Source organism: Arachis hypogaea, chromosome 3, assembly GCF_003086295.3.
Source record: "Arachis hypogaea cultivar Tifrunner chromosome 3, arahy.Tifrunner.gnm2.J5K5, whole genome shotgun sequence".
NCBI lineage: Eukaryota > Viridiplantae > Streptophyta > Magnoliopsida > Fabales > Fabaceae > Arachis > Arachis hypogaea.
The window spans coordinates 96958199-96980784 of record NC_092038.1 but is presented as its reverse complement, the minus strand read 5'-3'; the positions used below and the strand labels follow the sequence as shown (position 1 = coordinate 96980784).

Here is a 22586-nt window from a genome sequence, read left to right as displayed (position 1 = left end):
GCTTGGTCCCTTCCGTCTCTCTGCTTTCCTACTGTCTTCATCCAATCCTTTTTACTCCTTTCCATGGCAAGCTTATGCAAGGGTTTCACCGTTGTCAGTGGCTACCTCCCATCCTCTCAGTGGAAATGTTCAACACACCCTGTCACGGCACGGCTATCCATCTGTCGGTTCTCAATCAGGCCGGAATAGAATCCAGTGATTCTTTTGCGTCTGTCACTAACTCCCCGCCTTCAAGAGTTTGAAGCTCGTCACAGTCATTCAATCATTGAATCCTACTCAGAATACCACAGACAAGGTTAGACCTTCCGGATTCTCTTGAATGCCGCCATCAGTTCTAGCCTATACCACGAAGACTCTGATCTCACAGAATGGCTGGTTCGATTGTCAGGCGATCAACCATGCATCGTGTATCAGGAATCAAAGAGATATCCACCCAATCTGAGGTAGAACGGAGGTGGTTGTCAGGCACACGTTCATAGGTGAGAATGATGATGAGTGTCACGGATCATCACATTCATCAAGTTGAAGAACAAGTGATATCTTAGAACAAGAACAAGCGGAATTGAATAGAAGAACAATAGTAATTGCATTAATACTCGAGGTACAACAGAGCTCCACACCTTAATCTATGGCGTGTAGAAACTCCACCGTTGAAAATACATAAGAACAAGGTCTAGGCATGGCCGAATGGCCAGCCTCCCAATGATTTAAGATAGCATCAGAACAAAGATAACTACCAAGATCTCTATACAATAGTAAAAGGTTCTACTTATAGAGAACTAGTAGCCTAGGGTTTACAGAGATGAGTAAATGACATAAAAATCCACTTCCGGGCCCACTTGGTGTGTGCTTGGGCTGAGCATTGAAGCATTTTCGTGTAGAGACTCTTCTTGGAGTTAAACGCCAGCTTTTATGCCAGTTTGGGCGTTTAACTCCCATCCTTGTGCCAGTTCCGGCATTTAACGCTGGGAATTCTGAGGGTAACTTTGAACGCCGGTTTGGGCCATCAAAGCTTGGGCAAAATATGGACTATCATATATTGCTGGAAAGCCCAGGATGTCTACTTTCCAGAAAAGTCACTTCGAGTGCAGGGAGGTCAGAATCCAACAGCATCTGCAGTCCTTTTTAGTCTCTGAATCAGATTTTTGCTCAGGTCCCTCAATTTCAGCCAGAAAATACCTGAAATCACAGAAAAACACACAAACTCATAGTAAAGTCCAGAAAAGTGAATTTTAACTAAAAACTAATAAAAATATACTAAAAACTAACTAGATCATACTAAAAACATACTAAAAACAATGCCAAAAAGCGTACAAATTATTCGCTCATCACAACACCAAACTTAAATTGTTGCTTGTCCTCAAGCAACTGAAAATCAAATAAGATAAAAAGAAGAGAATATGCAATGAATTCCAAAAACATCTATGAAGATCAGTATTAATTAGATGAGTGGGGCTTTTAGCTTTTTGCCTCTGAATAGTTTTGGCATCTCACTCTATCCTTTGAAATTCAGAATGATTGGCTTCTTTAGGAACTCAGAATCCAGATAGTGTCATTGATTCTCCTAGTTAAGTATGATGATTCTTGAACACAGCTACTTATTGAGTCTTTGCCGTGGCCCAAAGCACTCTGTCTTCCAGTATTACCACCGGATACATACATGCCACAGACACATAATTGGGTGAACCTTTTCAGATTGTGACTCAGCTTTGCTAGAGTCCCCAATTAGAGGTGTCCAAGGTTCTTAAGCACACTCTTTTTGCCTTGGATCACAACTTTCTTTTTCTTTCTTTTTCTCTTTCTCTTTTTTTTTCTTTTTTTTTTCGAATTTTTTTTGTATTCACTGCTTTTTCTTGCTTCAAGAATCATTTTTATGATTTTTCAGATCCTCAGTAACATGTCTCCTTTTTCATCATTCTTTCAAGAGCCAACATTCATGAACCACAAATTCAAAAGACATAAGCACTGTTTAAGCATACATTCAGAAAACAAAAGTATTGCCACCACATCAAAATAATCAAACTGTTATAAAATTCAAAATTCATGCAATTCTTTTCTTTTTCAATTAAGCACATTTTTCATTTAAGAAAGGTGATGGATTCATAGGACATTCATAACTTTAAGGCATAGACACTAAGACACTAATGATCACAAGACACAAACATAGATAAACATAAGCACTAAAATTCGAAAAAAAAAACAGAAAATAAAGAACAAGGAAATTAAAGAACGGGTCCACCTTAGTGATGGCGGCTTGTTCTTCCTCTTGAAGATCCTATGGAGTGCTTGAGCTCCTCAATGTCTCTTCCTTGCCTTTGTTGCTCCTCTCTCATGATTCTTTGATCTTCTCTAATTTCATGGAGGAGGATGGAATGTTCTTGGTGCTCCACCCTTAGTTGTCCCATGTTGGAACTCAATTCTCCTAGGGAGGTGTTGATTTGCTCCCAATAGTTTTGTGGAGGAAAGTGCATCCCTTGAGGCATCTCAGGGATTTGATGATGAGAGGGGTCTCTTGTTTGCTCCATCCTCTTCTTAGTGATGGGCTTGTCCTCATCAATGGGGATGTCTCCCTCTATGTCAACTCCAACTGAATAACAGAGGTGACAAATGAGATGAGGAAAGGCTAACCTTGCCAAGGTAGAGGACTTGTCTGCCACCTTATAAAGTTCTTGGGATATAACCTCATGAACTTCTATTTCTTCTCCAATCATGATGCTATGAATCATGATAGCCCGGTCTATAGTAACTTCGGACCGGTTGCTAGTGGGAATGATTGAGCGTTGGATAAACTCCAACCATCCCCTAGCTACGGGCTTGAGGTCATGCCTTCTCAGTTGAACCGGCTTCCCTCTTGAATCTCTTTTCCATTGGGCGCCCTCTTCACAGATGTCTATGAGGACTTGGTCCAACCTTTGATCAAAGTTGACCCTTCTAGTGTAAGGATGTTCATCTCCTTGCATCATGGGCAAGTTGAATGCTAACCTCACATTTTCCGGACTAAAATCCAAGTATTTCCCCCGAACCATAGTAAGCCAATTCTTTGGATCCGGGTTCACACTTTGATCATGGTTCTTGGTGATCCATGCATTGGCATAGAACTTTTGAACCATTAAGATTCCGACTTGTTGAATGGTGTTGGTAAGAACTTCCCAACCTCTTCTTCGGATCTCATGTCGGATCTCCGGATATTCACTCTTTTTGAGTTTGAAAGGGACCTCGGGGATCACTTTCTTCAAGGCCACAACTTCATAGAAGTGGTCTTGATGCACCCTTGAGATGAATCTCTCCATCTCCCATGACTCGGAGGTGGAAGCTTTTGCCTTTCCTTTCCTCTTTCTAGAGGTTTCTCCGGCCTTGGATGCCATAAATGGTTATGGAAAAACAAAAAGCAATGCTTTTACCACACCAAACTTAAAAGGTTTGCTCGTCCTCGAGCAAAAGAAGAAAGAAGAGAGTAGAAGAAGAAGAAATGAGAAAGAAGGGAATGCCTTTGTGTTCGGCCAAAAATTGAGAGTAGTGGTGTTGATGTTGTGTGAAAATGAAGGAGTGAAAATGGGTTTATATAGGAGTGGGGGGCTCATGGTTCGGTCATGAATGGGTGGGTTTGGGAGGGAAAGTGGTTTGAATTTGAAGGGTGAGGTAGGTGGGTTTTTATGAAGGATAGATGTGAGTGGTGAAGAGAAAGATGGGATTTGATAGGTGAAGGGTTTTTGGGGAAGAGGGGTTGAGGTGATTGGTGAATGGGTGAAGAAGAGAGAGAGTGGTAGGGTAGGTGGGGATCCTGTGGGGTCCACAGATCCTGAGGTGTCAAGGAAAAGTCATCCCAGCACCAAATGTCATGCAAAAATGCGTTTTGAGCCAATTCTGGCGTTAAACGCCGGGCTGGTGCCCATTTCTGGCATTTAACGCCAAGTGCTTGCTCTTTTCTGGCGTTTAACGCCAGTCTGGTGCCCCTTTCTGGCGTTAAACGCCCAGAATGGTGCCAGACTGGGCGTTAAACGCCCATCTGCTAGCCTTACTGGCGTTTAAACGCCAGTAGGTTCTTCCTCCAGGGTGTGCTGTTTTTCTTTCTATTTTTTATTCTGTTTTTGCTTTTTCAATTGATTTTGTGACTTCTCATGATCATCAACCAACATAAAACATAAAATAACAAAGGAAAATAGATAAAAAATAACATTGGGTTGCCTCCCAACAAGCGCTTCTTTAATGTCAATAGCTTGACAGTGGGCTCTCATGGAGCCTCAGAGATGCTCAGAGCAATGTTAGAACCTCCCAACACCAAACTTAGAGTTTGAATGTGGGGGTTCAACACCAAACTTAGAAGTTGGTTGTGGCCTCCCAACACCAAACTTAGAGTTTGACTGTGGGGGCTCTGTTTGACTCTGTTTTGAGAGAAGCTCTTCATGCTTCCTCTCCATGGTGATAGAGGGATATCCTTGAGCCTTAAACACCAAGGATTCTTCATTCACTTGAATGATCAATTCTCCTCTATCAACATCAATCACAGCCTTTGCTGTGGCTAGGAAGGGTCTGCCAAGGATGATGGATTCATCCATGCACTTCCCAGTCTCTAGGACTATGAAATCAGCAGGGATGTAATGGTCTTCAACTTTTACCAGAACATCCTCTACAAGTCCATAAGCTTGTTTTCTTGAGTTGTCTGCCATCTCTAGTGAGATTTTTGCAGCTTGCACCTCAAAGATCCCTAGCTTCTCCATTACAGAGAGAGGTATGAGGTTTACACTTGACCCTAAGTCACACAAGGCCTTCTTGAAGGTCATGGTGCCTATGGTACAAGGTATGGAAAACTTCCCAGGATCCTGTCTCTTTTGAGGCAGTTTCTGCCTAGACAAGTCATCCAGTTCTTTGGTGAGCAAAGGGGGTTCATCCTCCCAAGTCTCATTACCAAATAACTTGTCATTTAGCTTCATGATTGCTCCAAGGTATTTAGCAACTTGCTCTTCAGTGACATACTCATCCTCTTCAGAGGAAGAATACTCATCAGAGCTCATGAATGGCAGAAGTAAGTCTAATGGAATCTCTATGGTCTCATTTTGAGCCTTAGATTCCCATGGTTCCTCATTGGGGAACTCATTGGAGGCCAGTGGACGTCCATTGAGGTCTTCTTCAGTGGCTTTCACTGCCTCTTCCTCCTCTCCAAATTCGGTCATGTTGATGGCTTTGTACTCTCCTTTTGGATTTTCTTCTGTATTGCTTGGAAGAGTACTAGGAGGGAGTTCAGTAATTTTCTTGCTCAGCTGACCCACTTGTGCCTCCAAGTTTCTAATGGAGGATCTTGTTTCAGTCATGAAACTTTGAGTGGTTTTGATTAGATCAGAGACCATGGTTGCTAAGTCAGAGGTGTTCTGCTTAGAACTTTCTGTCTGTTGCTGAGAAGATGATGGAAAAGGCTTGCCATTGCTAAACCTGTTTCTTCCACCATTACTACTGTTGAAACCTTGTTGAGGTCTTTGTTGATCCTTCCATGAGAGATTTGGATGATTTCTCCATGAAGGATTATAGGTGTTTCCATAGGGTTCTCCTATGTAATTCACCTCTTCCATTGAAGGGTTCTCAGGATCATAAGCTTCTTCTTCAGATGAAGCCTCCTTAGTACTACCTGGTGCATTTTGCATTCCAGACAGACTTTGAGAAATCAAATTGACTTGCTGAGTCAATATTTTGTTCTGAGCCAATATGGCATTCAGAGTGTCAATCTCAAGAACTCCTTTCTTCTGATTAGTCCCATTGTTTACAGGATTCCTTTCAGAAGTGTACATGAATTGGTTATTTGCAACCATTTCAATCAGCTCTTGAGCTTCTGTAGGCGTCTTCTTCAGATGAAGAGATCCTCCAGCAGAGCTATCCAAAGACATCTTGGACAGTTCAGACAGACCATCATAGAAAATACCTATGATGCTCCATTCAGAAAGCATATTAGAGGGACACTTTCTGATTAATTGTTTGTATCTTTCCCAAGCTTCATAGAGGGATTCTCCTTCCTTCTGTCTGAAGGTTTGGACTTCCACTCTAAGCTTACTCAATTTTTGAGGTGGAAAGAACTTTGCCAAGAAGGCATTGACTAGCTTTTCCCAAGAGTTCAGGCTTTCTTTAGGTTGTGAGTCCAACCATGTCCTAGCTCTGTCTCTTACAGCAAAAGGGAATAGCATAAGTCTGTAGACCTCAGGGTCAACCCCATTAGTCTTGACAGTGTCACAGATTTGCAAGAACTCAGCTAAGAACTGATGAGGATCTTCCAATGGAAGTCCATGGAACTTGCAATTCTGTTGCATTAGAGAAACTAATTGAGGCTTAAGCTCAAAGTTGTTTGCTCCAATGGCAGGGATAGAGATGCTTCTCCTATAGAAGTCGGGAGTAGGTGCAGTAAAGTCACCCAGCACCTTCCTTGCATTGTTGGCATTGTTGTTGTTTTCGGCTGCCATGTCTTCTTCTTTGAAGATTTCTGTTAGGTCCTCTACAGAGAATTGTGCCTTAGCTTCTCTTAGCTTTCGCTTCAAGGTCCTTTCGGGTTCAGGATCAGCCTCAACAAGAATGCTTTTGTCTTTGCTTCTGCTCATATGAAAGAGAAGAAAACAAGAAAATATGGAATCCTCTATGTCACAGGATAGAGATTCCTTGAGGTGTCAGAGGAAAAGAAAAATAGAAGGCATAAGTAGAAAATTCGAACTTATCAAAGAAGATGGAGTTCGAATTCTACATTAAGGAATAGTGTTAGTCCATAAATAGAAGGATGTGAGAAGAGGGGAAGAAATTTTCGAAAATTAAGTAAAAGATTTTGAAAACATTTTGAAAAACTTTAATTGATTTTCGAAAACCATGATTGAGAAAGAAGTAAAGTAATTTTTGAAAAAGATTTTGAAATAAGAAATCAAAAAGATTTGATTGAAAACTATTTTGAAAAAGATGTGGTTAAGAAGATATGATTGGTTTTAAAAAGATGTGATTGAGAAGATATGATTTGAAAAACATTTTAAAAATATTTGATTTTGAAAATTAATGACTTGGCTATCAAGAAAAGATATAATTCAAACATTAAACCTTTCTCAACAGAAAAGGCAACATACTTGAAATGTTGAATCAAATCATTAATTGATAGCAAGTATTTTTTAAAAAATGGAAAGAAATTGATTTTGAAAAAGATTTAATTGAAAAGATTTGATTTGAAAAAGATTTGATTTTGAAAAGATTTTGAAAACTTGAAAAAAAATTTGATTTGAAAACAAAATCTTCCCTCTTGTGCCATCCTGGCGTTAAACGCCCAGAATGGTGCACATTCTGGCGTTTAACGCCCAAACTACTACCCTTTTGGGCGTTAAACGCCCAGCCAGGCACCCTGGCTGGCGTTTAAACGCCAGTCTGTCTTCCTCACTGGGCGTTTTGAACGCCCAGCTTTTTCTGTGTAACTCCTCTGCAGCATGTTCTGAATCTTCAATTCTCTGTATTATTGACTTGAAAAGACACAAATTAAAAATATTTTTGGATTTTTAATAATAAGGAATAATCAAAATGCAACTAAAATCAAATAACAATGCATGCAAGACACCAAACTTAGCAGTTTGTATACTACTGACACTAACAAAATGAGAATGCATATGAGACACACAAAACACTCAAGAGAATTCAAAGATCAGAGCAATGAAATCATCAAGAACAACTTGAAGATTAATGAAGACACATGCATGAGTTCGAAAAATGCAAGAAGAATAAAAACATGCAATTGACACCAAACTTAAAATGAGACTATAGACTCAAACAAGAAATATTTTTGGATTTTATGATTTTGTAATTTTTTTGGATTTTTCGAAAATTAAATGGAAAAAGAAAATAAAGGTATCAAAATTCTTAATGGGAATTCCAGGAATCATGCAATGTTAGTCTAAAGCTTCAGTCTAAAGGAATTAGACATGGCTAGCCAAGCTTCAGCAGGACATTGCATTCAAGAGCTAAATTGATGAAGATCAATCAGCTTTGGTGATGATAAGAACATCACCCTTGAAACACTAGAATTCATTCTTAAGAACTCTGAAGAAAAATACCTAATCTAAGCAACAAGATGAACCGTCAGTTGTCCAAACTCGAACAATCCCCGGCAACGGCGCCAAAAACTTGGTGCACGAAATTGTGATCAATACTTTTCACAAATCAAATAATCCCCGGTAATGAATCCAAAAACTTGGTGTTCAATACCATGGCATAAACACAACTTCGCACAACTAACCAGCAAGTGTACTGGGTCGTCCAAGTAATAAACCTTACGCGAGTAAGGGTCGATCCCACAAAGATTGTTGGTATGAAGCAAGCTATGGTCACCTTGTAAATCTTAGTCAGGCAAACTCAAATGGATATGGGTGATATACGAATAAAACATAAAGATAAAGATAGAGATACTTATGTAATTCATTGGTGGGAATTTCAGATAAGCGTATGAAGATGCTTAGTCCCTTCCGTCTCTCTGCTTTCCTACTGTCTTCATCCAATCCTTCTTACTCCTTTCCATGGCAAGCTTATGCAAGGGTTTCACCGTTGTCAGTGGCTACCTCCCATCCTCTCAGTGGAAATGTTCAACGCACCCTGTCACGGCACGGCTATCCATCTGTCGGTTCTCAATCAGGCCGGAATAGAATCCAGTGATTCTTTTGCGTCTGTCACTAACTCCCCGCCTTCAGGAGTTTGAAGCTCGTCACAGTCATTCAATCATTGAATCCTACTCATAATACGACAGACAAGGTTAAACCTTCCGGATTCTCTTGAATGCCGCCATCAGTTCTAGCCTATACCACGAAGACTCTGATCTCACGGAATGGCTGGCTCGGTTGTCAGGCGAGCGCTCGGTTGTCAGGCGATCAACCATGCATCGTGTATCAGGAATCAAAGAGATATCCACCCAATCTGAGGTAGAACGGAGGTGGTTGTCAGGCACACGTTCATAGGTGAGAATGATGATGAGTGTCACGGATCATCACATTCATCAAGTTGAAGAACAAGTGATATCTTAGAACAAGAACAAGCGGAATTGAATAGAAGAACAATAGTAATTGCATTAATACTCGAGGTACAGCAGAGCTCCACACCTTAATCTATGGTGTGTAGAAACTCCACCGTTGAAAATACATAAGAACAAGGTCTAGGCATGGCCGAATGGCCAGCCTCCCAATGATCTAAGATAGCATCAGAACAAAGATAACTACCAAGATCTCTATACAATAGTAAAAGGTTCTACTTATAGAGAACTAGTAGCCTAGGGTTTACAGAGATGAGTAAATGACATAAAAATCCACTTCTGGGCCCACTTGGTGTGTGCTTGGGCTGAGCATTGAAGCATTTTCGTGTAGAGACTCTTCTTGGAGTTAAACGCCAGCTTTTATGCCAGTTTGGGCGTTTAACTCCCATCCTTGTGCCAGTTCCGGCGTTTAACGCTGGGAATTCTGAGGGTGACTTTGAACGCCGGTTTGGGCCATCAAATCTTGGGCAAAGTATGGACTATCATATATTGCTGGAAAGCCCAGGATGTCTACTTTCCAACGCCGTTGAGAGCGCGCCAATTGAGCTTCTGTAGCTCCAGAAAATCTACTTCGAGTGCAGGGAGGTCAGAATCCAACAGCATCTGCAGTCCTTTTTAGTCTCTGAATCAGATTTTTGCTCAGGTCCCTCAATTTCAGCCAGAAAATACCTGAAATCACAGAAAAACACACAAACTCATAGTAAAGTCCAGAAAAGTGAATTTTAACTAAAAATTAATAAAAATATACTAAAAACTAACTAGATCATACTAAAAACATACTAAAAACAATGCCAAAAAGCGTACAAATTATCCGCTCATCACTGGCCGAAGACATGGCGTTGAAACATAAGGATAGCTATGTCTCGGCTTATAAGGAATTGATGCATCTTCGGGAGGATTTGGAAACAGCCCAGGTTAATTATGGTGAGCTTCAAGGTCATCTTGTGGGTAGCGTAACGGCTGCCTCCAAGAACCTGATGGAACAGTTCCGGGTTGTTGCTCCTGATGCCGACTTAACTCTCATTAGCCTGGACAATGTCGTGAGGGATGGTAAGATTGTCCCTGATGACCAGGATGATGATGAGGCTGATCCTCCCCCAGTGCCTTCTTTTAAGGTGTCGACCTCCTCTGTTCCTCCCGTTGCATCTGATCCGGATTACCAGATTCTAAACCGGGATGATGGAACCGTAGATGCCGTGCCCCTTCAGACTTGTCCTCCTTCTCCTCATACTGATGCTGCCGGAAAAGCTCCCGATCTTTAGCTGATCTTTTTTCTGGATATTTTGTGTAAATAGCCCGATTTGTGGGCTTCTGAACTTTGTTTTGTTTGTTCTTTTTGACGTTTCTAGTTGTCTGCCTTGCAACTCTTTTTGAAAAACAGAAGTAGCTTCTGAGGTTGGTTTTGTGGTGGCCTCTTGAAGCTTTATCGTATTATGCATGATATCCGTTGAAATTTTGCTGTCTGGCCTCTTTAAGTTGTTTGCGTGCTTATCGTTTGTAGCTTGGATCCTTTTGAGGCCGTGCCTGTGGGGGGTCCGACTTGTTTCTCGGTTTCCTCGCTTTTGTTTGTTTTTTTAGCACCTTATGACCGATTTATGTTGGTCCCCCTCAAAAGTTATATTTGTGATCCCCTTTTCTGGGCCTTTACTCGGTCTCTTTCAGGGATTATGTTGATATCTTTTTAGTAGTAGGAGTCCGACTTGGTTATGTCGGTCTTCTTTAAGTTATTTTTCGTAGTCCTCTTTCTTGGATCTTTGTCAGATCTCTTTCAGGGACTATTCGTATAACTTTTTAGTGGTAGGAGTCCGACTTAGTTATGTCGGTCTCCTTTAAGTTATTTTTTGTAGTCCTCTTTCTTGGATCTTTGTCAGATCTCTTTCAGGGACTACTCGTATAACTTTTCAGTGGTAGGAGTCCGACTTGGTTATGTCGGTCTCCTGGAGTCCGACTTGGTTATGTCGGTCTCCTTTAAGTTATTTTTCGTAGTCCTCTTTCTTGGATCTTTGTCAGATCTCTTTCAGGGACTACTCGTATAACTTTTTAGTGGTAGGAGTCCGACTTGGTTATGTCGGTCTCCTTTAAGTTACTTTTTGTAGTCCTCTTTCTTGGATCTTTGTCAGATCTCTTTCAGGGACTACTCGTATAACTTTTTAGTGGTAGGAGTCCGACTTGGTTATGTCGATCTCCTTTAAGTTATTTTTCGTAGTCCTCTTTCTTGGATCTTTGTCAGATCTCTTTCAGGGACTACTCATATAACTTTTTAGTGGTAGGAGTCCGACTTGGTTATGTCGGTCTCCTTTAAGTTATTTTTCGTAGTCCTCTTTCTTGGATCTTTGTCAAATCTCTTTCAGGGACTACTCGTATAACTTTTTAGTGGTAGGAGTCCGACTTGGTTATGTCGGTCTCCTTTAAGTTATTTTTCGTAGTCCTCTTTCTTGGATCTTTGTCAGATCTCTTTCAGGGACTACTCGTATAACTTTTTGGATCTTTATCTCGGTAGGCAGAACCGGACCTTGAGGCTTCACCAAGTCGAGAATTTTCCTCCATGTTAATGTACTTCTGCACTCGTTCTTGTACTTCATCTAGGGATGTCGGGTATCTTTTTGATATAGATTGGCTGAATGGTCCTTCTCGCAGGCCATTTATGAGGCCCATTATGGCAGCTTCTGTTGGTAGATTTTGTATGTCCATGCATGTTTTATTGAATCTCTCCATGTAGTTGCGAAGATTTTCTCGGTCTCCTTGCTTGATCCCGAGTAGGCTGGTTGCGTGTTTGGCTTTATCCTTTTGTATGGAGAATCGAGCCAGGAACTTTTTGGCCAGGTCGTCGAAATTCGAGATGGATTTTGGAGGTAGGTTGTCGAACCATTTAATGGCTGTCTTGGTGAGAGTTGTTGGAAAGGCTTTGCAACGAACTGCATCTGAGGCATCGGTGAGGTACATTCTACTTCTGAAGTTGCTGAGATGATGGTTGGGGTCGGAGGTACCGTCATATAGAGCCATATCCGGAAGCTTGAAATCTTTCGGAATTTTGGTTTTCATAATTTCTCTGGTGAATGGATCTTGATCTTTCTGAGAACTATCCTCCGTGGATGGTCGAGTAGCTTTGGTTTTGAGATCAGCTTCGAGTTTTATAAGCTTATCTTCTAATTCTCGGCGCCGCCTTATTTCCCGGCGTAGATCTTGTTCTTTTTTACGTCGATGTTGGGCTTCTTTCTCAAATTGCTCTAATCGACTTTGAAGTGTTTCTATTACTCCTGGATTTGATGAATTTTTGTCTCCGTGGGTTTCTGGAGTAGCTTTGAGTATTGTGTTCGCATTTTTATGCGGCGTTCTGTCTTCCAAACCTGAATCGTGGTCGTTGTCATGGTCATCCGCCATGTTAATGGGATGACTTCCAGGTTCCCCGGCAACGGCGCCAATGTTCTGAGGGTTACCTGAAACTGTAGGTCGATCTCGGATGAGATCTTCTGTGTTGGTCGGAGCCGACGTGTCCGGCAGGTGTACGGCGGACGGAGGTGGTGTGTTCGACTTGTTGGACTTGGTGGTGGTGCTGATCCTTCGTCCCCGGAGGGTGGGGGGTACCTGCAAGGGACTCCGATGCTTAAGTTAGCAAGGGTATTAAGCAGGTATTAAGTAGAATCAGAGTATGAGTTATACCTGGGTGCTCCAGTGTATTTATAATGGTGAAATGTGGCCTCCTGTGGATAAGATAAGTTAGTTATCTTATCTTATCTTTATCTTATCTTTAAGTGAGGTCATCTTTAAGGAAACCGCCTTGATCTCTATTGGCTTGGGCTGCCCTTGGATTTGGGACGTGTTCCTCTATTTGGGTCCTTTGTTTGGGCTTTCCTGTGTCTTGGCCGAGCTCTTTGAGAAGAGGTCGGGTTATCCTGACCTGAAGAGGTCGGTCGCTTTGTCTGTAGAACATCCCGGGTCGGACAACTCGACCCAGGGTATAAACAACACCCAAATAGCATACTTTTGTGTTTGGTCCCTAATTTGATTCTAAATGTGAAAACATGCAATTTTGTGCGTGAAATGAGAAATTTAATTCCACTTTTATTCCATTTGATGCCATGACATGTTTGTTGAGTGATTTCAGGCCTTAGAGGCAAGAATGGATGGCCAAAAGTGGAAGAAAGTATGTACAAGAGAGAACACATGAAGAAAACAAGAAAAAACACATACAGCGACGTGTGCGTGCGCATAAGTACCCGTGCATACGCACAGGAGAATTTTTAGCCAAGTGTGGTCCCTGCAAGTGATTTTATTAATGAAACATGTGATTCACAATTTTGGAGGCCTCTTGGCCTATTTTGGAAGACTTGAAGGCTGAATTAGAGTGCTATATCAAGGGGAATTCAACACTTATTAAGGGAGCCATCTTAGAATAGGAAAAAGACATTTTAGGAGTTGTTTTAGGGTAGTTAGCTTAGGTTTTCTCTCAATTCTCTCTTAGGGTTTTTAATTAGGATTTCAATGTAGCATTTTATACTTCAATTTTGTTCTTGGATTTTTCTATCTCATTGTAAGTACTTCTTTAATTCCACTTTTATTATACCACTTGTTCTACACTTCCCTTTATTTCCATTTCTCTTGTCAATATGTACTTTGCTTTGCAATTTTGGATTTTTAGTTATTTAATTTGATGTTTGATGGCTTTCATATGTTTGTTGAGTTGCTTTTATTTTTTTTGATCATTTATGGTTCATAGCTTTCATTAATTTACTAATTTTACCATATTTTATGATTATGCCCATTAGGTGTTTGATGAAATGCAAATCTTAGTTTTGGGGTAATTTCCACCCCTTGCCTTGGGAAAAATAAGTGTATGGACTACTAGAGCCATAATGTCCAATATTTAGTGATAATTCTTGGGTTGTTAGTTGTTATTGTTTCCACTAATGCTAGCTTTTTACTAAGGTAATTAGTAAGTTAGCTAGGACTTGTGGATTGATAACAATTATGCTCACTTGACTTACTCTCTGATATGAGGGTTGACTTAGTGAGACTAATCCATTATAATTATCATAGTTGTGGTTATGGCAAGGAAGGAATTTCATAACTCATCCCAAGTCAAGGTTTCATTTATGTTTTGAACCACTTTTTCATTACTTTTTAGCCTTACTTGTTTATATTACATACATAGTTCCTTTATTCCTTTATTAGTTTATTAATTGCAATTTTGTCTCGTTCTTTTATCTCTTTATTTGTTTGCTCCCTTATCATTGAAAACCCCATTTGTTCTTGCAACCAAAATTGTGCACTTGTTGTCACTAGTTCCTAGGGAGAATGACCCGGGAGTCGAAATACTCGGTTTACATTTGCTTTGAATTGTGACATTATCTTGAATTGAATTTTGATTGAGTGGATCCATTGCTGGTTTGGACTATACTCACAACGGAATTACTTTATCTAGTTTTTCAAATTAGCATAAATTCTCTTCTATTAGTGACATACATTGGTGCAGGAGTAGGACCCTCCCCATATATACTGTGTTAGAGGTGGGCCCTGCACGGGCAGACCCATCTTCCGTGAAGCTTCCCCTTGCTAGCTGTTGCTAGGTGAGCTGGCACCCAAGAGGAAAGGTGCCCGGGTCAAGGATCGGGCGTGTGGTGCCCCGCAGGGTGGTCGTCCGGACCCGGCAAAGGCGCGTACTGGTCGGGTCGGTTATGAAACCAGTCGGGTCGGACCGCAACAGTTATATAACTAATAAATCTATTATTTTTTGACAACATCTAGTTAAAAAAATATTTTTATATTAAATTTTATATTTTAAATCTTAAATTTTAATAGTATTAAAAAAATATTAACCCAAAGCATTAACTAATTTTACTAAAAAATGAGTATTAGTCTAAAACATTTTTTTTTAATTTTATAAAAATAAACACCATAATGTAAAAGACAAAGATGCTGAAGTACTACGTTGATCATTGTACCGCCATCAAAATGTCATGGTTGACTCTACTTACTATTTTATATTTGTTTTAATTTTTAATTTTTTTAGTTTTTGAAAATTTTAAAATAAAATAATAAATAATAAGATTTTTTATTTTTTATTTTTATTTTAAAAAATTAAAAATAAAAATACAAACTAAATGTACTTTAATGTTATTATTGTATTGTTACTTATTTTGTGTGTGAATTTTTTTAATTATTCTTTATTTTCTTTTTACAAAAAAAATATCTTTGTCATAGTAACATATAATAAAAATAACATTATTAATTAGAAAGAGATAATATTAATTCACTTAAGATTAAATTATTATTTCTGTTTACGAAAGTTTAGAATGCACACAAAAAATAAATTATATTGGATAAAACTATCAAAATATTAAAATATTATCCAAAATTTTTAAATTATTTCTTTTAATTTTACCCCGTTCTAAATTTTCAAACTCAATTCTGTTCCACCATTTTAAGCAACGGCTACAAAGATTACAATTAAGGAAATATTGTCTAGTTTCTGTGGAGACTAAAAAAATCTTTCATATTTCTTTTAAACTTCTACATTTTGAATAAAAATCTATCAAAGTGTTGTGATAAGTATAAGATGGATGCCCATTTAACATGGACGGCTCAACTTTTTCATGATGAAATGCCATGTTATCAAGAGAAATCACATTTAATGAAGGTAAAAAATGAGGACTTTATGCATGTATAAATAGGAGTACGATCTGATGTAATTTACACAACAATAACAAAGCACTATTATCTTTCTTTACATGCTACGATAATATATAAACACTCTTCTCTCTCTTTTATATATACGACATATATTAGTAATATATATATGAATTATTTCTATTATATTGAGATATTAATTGTGGTGAACAATAATACTAGATTTATTTATTTACATTTCTTTATTTTATATTTATTTTCTTTGGAAGTTCAAAAGATTATACATTTGCAAAGAATAGCAAATGAATTGCCTAATACATTTTCTGATACAAAAAAGATAACTAAATCCTATATACCAGCTGAAAATGCTTCAATTCGAATTGATGTCCCCGTCGGACAAATGGCCACCGAAACAAATTCATGTCAGAAGCATGGTAGGCCTGTCAGTTTCAAAAATAAAAATCTTCGAAAAAGAAAAGAGGTAAATACTATTCCTGTTGAAAAAGATAAATACATGGTAAAGACACTTGCAGTTGTCCAAAATTCTGATATAGTTTTGATGCCAGAAGATGTTCAGGTAACTAAAAATTGTGAAAATGACGAGATCTCGATAAATTATGTCTTTACAGGAGAAAAATGGAATCGAAATAAGACAATTGTCAATGAAATATTTGCATATAATGTGGCATTAAATATCACGCATGAAAATAAGGATTTTGAGCCAAGAACAGTCAAAGAATGTTGACAAAGGAATGATTGGCCAAAATGGGAAGCTATAAAGGCTGAGTTAGATTCACTTGCAAAATGTGAAGTCTTTGGACTTGTAGTCCGTACACGAGAAGATGTAAAACTTGTTGGATACAGATGGGTATTTGTGAGAAAAAAATGAGAAAAATGAAGTTGTACGCTACAAAGCTCGACTTGTGGCACAAGGTTTTTCACCAAGGTTGGGTATAGATTATGAAGAAATATAATCTCCCGTAGTAGATGTAATAACATTATTTGGTCAGTTTATCCGCATACCATAAACTACATATGCATTTAATGGATGTGGTAACAGCCTACTTATATGGATCATTAGATCGTGATATCTACATGAAAGTCCCTGAAGGATGAAAGATATCTAAATCATCCAATGAACATTCATAGGGGTTATACTCAGTCAACTAACAAAGATCTTTATATGGCCTGGAGCAATCTGCACGAATGTGATATAAGTCTTACTGAGTGTTCCGACGGTTACCTGAAACTGAAGGTCGATCTCAGACGATATCTACTGATGTGATCGGAGCTGTTGTGTCCGATTTGCTGGATCTTGAGGTGCTTGTTGATCTTCAATCATCGGAGGATGGTGGTACCTACAAGAGACTCTGATGCTTAAGTTAGCACGGGCTTTAGGCAGGTTTTTTGTGTAGAATCAGGGTATGAGTTATACCTGGGTGCTCCAGTGTATTTATAGTAGTGTAGAGTGACCTTCTTTGAGATAAGTTAGTTATCTTTATCTTATCTTTCGTGGATGAGATCACTTATCTTTTGACTTGCCGCCTTCAAGTGGGTTGCGAGCCTCTGCTTTGGATATGTTTGAGCCTCTATGGTCATTTAGCCGAGCTCTTGGGAAGTGGTCGATTTCAACAGTGCTATAAGAGGTCGGCCGCTTTGTCCTCGTCCAATCCTGAACCGTACAGCTCGGTTCAGGGTATGAACAGTGCCCCTGCTTGAGCTTCGATCTTCCCCTTGAGGTCGTGTTTTTAGACTTCGACCCTTTTGAGGAAGTCGTGCTTGAGCATTTGTTTTGGTGGGTTTAGAGCAGTTCCTCCTCGGGCGAATCTTTAGCGTTGCTGTTGCTTAAATGCGAAGCGTTTCTAGATTTTTAATTTGCGATGTGTTTTTTGGGGTGCGTTTAGCTTCTTTGGGAACGTGCGAGTGCCTTTAAAAGCCTCAATAATAGTGTTTTCAATTTGTTTTGCCATTTCTTTTCCCTATTTAAACCTTTTGTTTGAAATTAAAGTAGAGGTTTTGCTCTTAGTTTCAGTTTCCTTCTCCCTTCTATTTCGTTTTGTCCTTCGATCTTACCCCTGAGCTCGTTTTCTTCCTGAAGTTTGCTCTTTGCATGTCTTTTGCCCAGCAAAAGAAGCTACCTTTCCTTCATCCTCAAGATCGTTCCTTTCTTAGATTTTTGGAGCTTCCATTACCTTGGGTGAAGATTGTTCGTGGCTTGCTGCTTGCTCGTTTAGCTTCTTCTGTAGGTTGGTGCTCTCATTTCATCCCTTTTTATATTATGCTTTTTGATCATTGTGCTTCTCTGTACTTTACTGTTGCATGCTTTTTTTTGGATCTTTGCCTGAGCTTTTTGAGAGCTTTCCGGTGATAATACTTTTTTGAGGTTGCAACATTTTGCTTGGTTTGGGGAAATATAGGTGCTTTAGGTGAACCTTTTTCCTTTTTGGTGATGGGGCTAGGGTTTTGATCTTCCTATGTGTTTTATTTTGCATCTGTACTGCCTCCAAAGGGTGCCCCTTTGTTTTTTTATTTCTTTGTTTTGCATTAATCCCGAGGTGCCCTTTTGCTGCCATACTTGTTACCTTTAGTTGTTCCTTCATTTTCTATAGCTGTCCGAGTTGTTTTGGTAGTGACTCCTTTTATTTTTCTTGTTGTAGGTGTAGTTGCTTTATGTCTTCTCGTAAGAACATTGTCGAGATGTCAACCAAGGTCCCTGCTGGTATGGCCGATTGGTTAGACTCTATAGTGTTGATGTGTGTTACTGTTGCCGACCCTGAGTACTGTGAGAAGCTTAGGAGGTTTCATAGGATCTGTAGTAGTAAGGAGGATGAGAAGAATTATGAATTGGTGTCTCCTGACCCTGAGGAGAGGGTTAGTAAACCCTGAATTCAATTGACACACATATCAACGCATCGAATGGTAATAAGAGAGGATTAAAATTAGCAAAATTAAGGCCAAAGAAGCATGTTTCCAATCATAGCACAAAATCAAGAAGGAAAACGTAAAACATGCAAATTGTATGAATAAGTGTGAGAATAATGGATAAAATATACTAGATTAAGCACATGATAAACCCTAAAAATGGGGTTTATCAGTTAGCTTCCCTCCCTTGGGCCGAGAAGAGCGTCCCATTTTTCTATGCTTACAGTTACTTCTTTTCCCTGCTGAATATTACCATTCCTTTTACTACCTTTGAGACCGAACTCTTGTGGACCTGTAATGTGGCCCCTTTAAAGCTTCACCCCAATTCTTGGGCTTTTATGAAGATATTTCAATTATTGTGCCAAGAGTTGGGTGTCCGACCTACCATATCCCTTTTTCTTTATCTTTTTGTTTTGACAAAATATGGGGTGGCCAAGAAGAAAGCTTCTTGAATTTTCTTCCGAGCTACCCAGGGGAAGAAAGTGTTTTTGATGTTTGATGAGTCCTTTTGAGACTTTAAGAACTACTACTTTAAGGTCCGAGCTGTTGAGGATGCTCGCCCTTTCTTTTTAGATGAAAATGATGAGTCGACCTTTCCTTTATGGTGGCAAAAAGACATAGTAGTAGTCAAGTACCCTTGGGAAAGTTTAGGCGAGGTAGAATAGGCCTTGGTAGGTGTTTTGGAGGAGCATTGGGGGGAGCCTCCTCACCTGGATACAAAGAGGTTTCTAGGAGATCCTTCCCTTCTCCGTGCTGAACTAGGTAGTACCCGACCTCTTTATTCATAGAAGTGGTTATCTTTTTACTTTTTGTGGTCTTTGTTCTTTTTTCTACTGTGTAACTGTTTTCCTGGCTTCTTTTCAAATATGGTTAAATCTTCAGATTCTATAAAGTCTTTCCGCAAGGCCAAGAAGGCTGTGGCTGCCCAGAACTTGTCATAGAAGACTTTGGGAGAGGGGTCTTCGGCTCAGTTGCCTCTCAAGAAATTGGCATTTGAGTCTCAGGGTCCGAGCAAGATTATCCCGACCCCGCGAGTTTGGACAGTTCCATCTGACCCGTCACAGACGACCTCTGGTGCTGTCTCTTCCCCTACTTCTGCTGGCCCCCCTCCTAAAAAGCAAAAGACTGTTGGGAGTTATAATCTTGATGATAAAGAGTTTGATGGTGTGGGTTTTGCTACAAAGTTGATTGGTCCTTATGGTCAAGTTTCAACTGATGATGTGTCCATCCTTCACCATCTCGATTTTATAACAAGCAATAGTATTTGGATAGCCAATCTTGGTGCGGCCTTATCCCGAGTTATTCAGGATTCCCCGGTTCGTGCTACCAAAGCCTTCATAGAGGATGCTAAGTCTGAGTATGACAGGATTAAGGCTTTGAAAGATGAGCTGGATGCTAGGGTAGCTAAATTGGAGCTTAATGTTGAGAAAGAGAAGTCTCGAGCTACTACAGCGGAAGCGTCTGCCAACCTGGCCGAGGAGATGGCCAAGAAGTCTAAGGAGAGCTATACCCACACATATGGCGAGCTGTTAGAGACTAAGGAGAGGCTTCAATCTAGGCAGGATGACTATGCCGAGCTCCAGGGGCATATGGTGAGCAGCATGACCGAGATGTATGAGAATTTAAAGGCCCAGGTCTGGGTTCTTGCTCCCGAGCTTGACCTCACCTTATTTAGTATGGAGAACATGGTGGAGGATGGCAAGATTGTGCCTGCTCCTGATGATGAGGATGAGGGTCCTCCCCTTGTGCCACCAGCCAAGTCTGCTACAACTTCAGCCTCTATGACCCCTTCTGCCAACGTGGTCCCTCCTGAGCCTGAGCCTGATGTCAAAGTTCTGAGTGGGTTGGATGGAGTTGTTAATGCTACCCCAATCTTGATCATGCCTCCTCCTCCTAAGGGTGCCGCTACTCATGTGACTTCCGATCCTTGACGATTTCCTTATATCTTTGTTTTGTATTTGGTATAGTCCGACTTGTGGACTTTGTTGAACTTGTTACCTTTTTGTAATTTCCCTTGGTTGACTCTATGATACTTAGTTGCCTCCTAGCAACTTTATTTTAACAACAAACACTTTAAACTCTTGGGATGCCGTTTAGGCAGCCTTTTTTCAACCTTTGTTTGGAGGAGGTTGCTCTACGACCTTTATGTAAGTGCTTTAGGTTTCTTTGGTTTGACACCTATTGAGGTGGCGTTTCACCTTTTGGGATACCCTTTTTGGCCTTCTGGTTGTGTCCTCTCTTTGGATAGCTATATCGTCTTCGTGACTTGCCGTTCGGGCTTCTTAGTCGAATTCCAAGTAACTTTGTAGTGTTCTCATGTGGAACCCTTTTAGTTTATTTGGATGACTTTTTAGCCTTCATTCAATTTGTGCGTTCGCTTTTTGTGTTTTTTCAGCTAAGCACTTTTTGTCTCTTAGATCGCGCCTTGTTGATGTCGACCTTTATGGCTTTATTGTCTAGGCTTTTTAGCCAGTTCCCAACAACTTTTATAGGTAGTGTTAGAACCCTTTCTTGGTAGTTTGTTGGGACAACTTTCTAACTCAGTTTTTAGACCGTGCTTCTTGCTTTAAGTAGAATCCTTTTCAGGACTTTATACCTTTTTAGCTGAGCACTTCAGGCCTTGGTTTTTTAACCTTTCTTTGGCCTTTGCAAGATATTTTTGTCCCTTTTCAGTGATCCTTTCCTTGGTCCGACTTCTCTGTCGGGCCTTCTTAAGTTATTTTTAGTAATCCCATTTTTTAGTTAGACCTCATCAAGCCACTTTTTATGGGTTACTTTTTATAACTTCTTGCATTAATTTGCTTCTATCACTTCACTTTGCCGACCTCTTGTAATCGGGCGATGAATTTCGCGTTTTATGAGCTTAGATTAATGCGTCTTGGTAGAAAACGTTTTTTAGGGAATTGATAACTTTCATTCAAATAATAATGAGATAAAAATATAGATAAAAGTGTGTACATGCGAGTGCTTACCCTTCTAGGTTGGGCAGTCTTTTAGATCTCGGCCTGGCGCCTCATTGAAAAACCTTTTTAGGAAAAAGAGTGCGCCTTGACCTAAGATCTTTACTATTTTTCAGCTATAGTACCTTCTTAGGTTACAGGCATGCCATGACCTTGGCAGCTCTCGCCCTTCGAGGTCGGACACCTTATAGTAGCCTTTTCCTAGTACTTCTGTAACTTAGTATGGCCCTTTCTAGTTAGCTGCTAGCTTCCCTTCTCCTGACCGACCTGCTCCGATGTCATTTCGGATTAAGATGAGATCGTTGGTGGCGAAGCTTCGCTGGATTACCTTCCGATTATACCTCAGAGCCATTCGACGCTTTAGGGCTTCCTCTTTGATCCGAACTCTTTCTCGGACTTCTGGAAGTAGGTCGAGCTCTTCTCTTTGAGCTTGGGAGTTGGTGTCTACGTTGTAAAGGATCACTATAGGGGATCCTTCTTCTACTTCAATGGGAATCATTACCTCCATTCCATAAGCAAGACAGAATGGTGATTCTCCAATGGTGGAGTGTGGTGTTGTCCGGTATGCCCGTAGAACTTGTGGGAGCTCTTCGGCCCAAGCTCCCTTGGCGTTCTGTAGTCTCTATTTTAAACCAGCCAGTATGACTTTGTTGGTGGCTTTCTCCTGTCCATTGGCTTGTGGGTGCTCTACAGAGGTGAACTAGTGCTTGATTTTCAAATCGGCTACCAGGTTTCTAAAGCTCGTGTCGAACTGAGTGCCATTGTCTGTGGTAATGGAGCATGAGACCCCAAGCCTGGTGACAATGTTTCTGTATAGGAACTTCCGACTTCTTTGGGTGGTGGCAGTGGCTAACGGCTCAGCCTCAATCCATTTTGTGGGGACTCGAGGAGGTTGAGCCCCCACTTTGTGAATGGCCAGGGTGAAGTGACACAAATGAGTTCTTCCGGTGGTGCGATGTGGAAGTTGGCGTGCTTCTGACATGGGGGGTATGTTTGACGAACTCTGTTGCTTCCTTGTGCAACGTTGGCCAATAAAAGCCAGCTCGGAGTACCTT

General features: G+C 40.2%; 1 non-coding gene across 1 annotated transcript; it reads left to right on the top strand.

The window, feature by feature from the left end:
- Positions 1 to 5930: 5930 nt before the first annotated feature.
- Positions 5931 to 6038, top strand: LOC112792950 (small nucleolar RNA R71). Its single transcript, XR_003197666.1, has one exon. It is a non-coding gene; the product is annotated as a small nucleolar RNA R71 (small nucleolar RNA).
- Positions 6039 to 22586: the final 16548 nt, after the last annotated feature.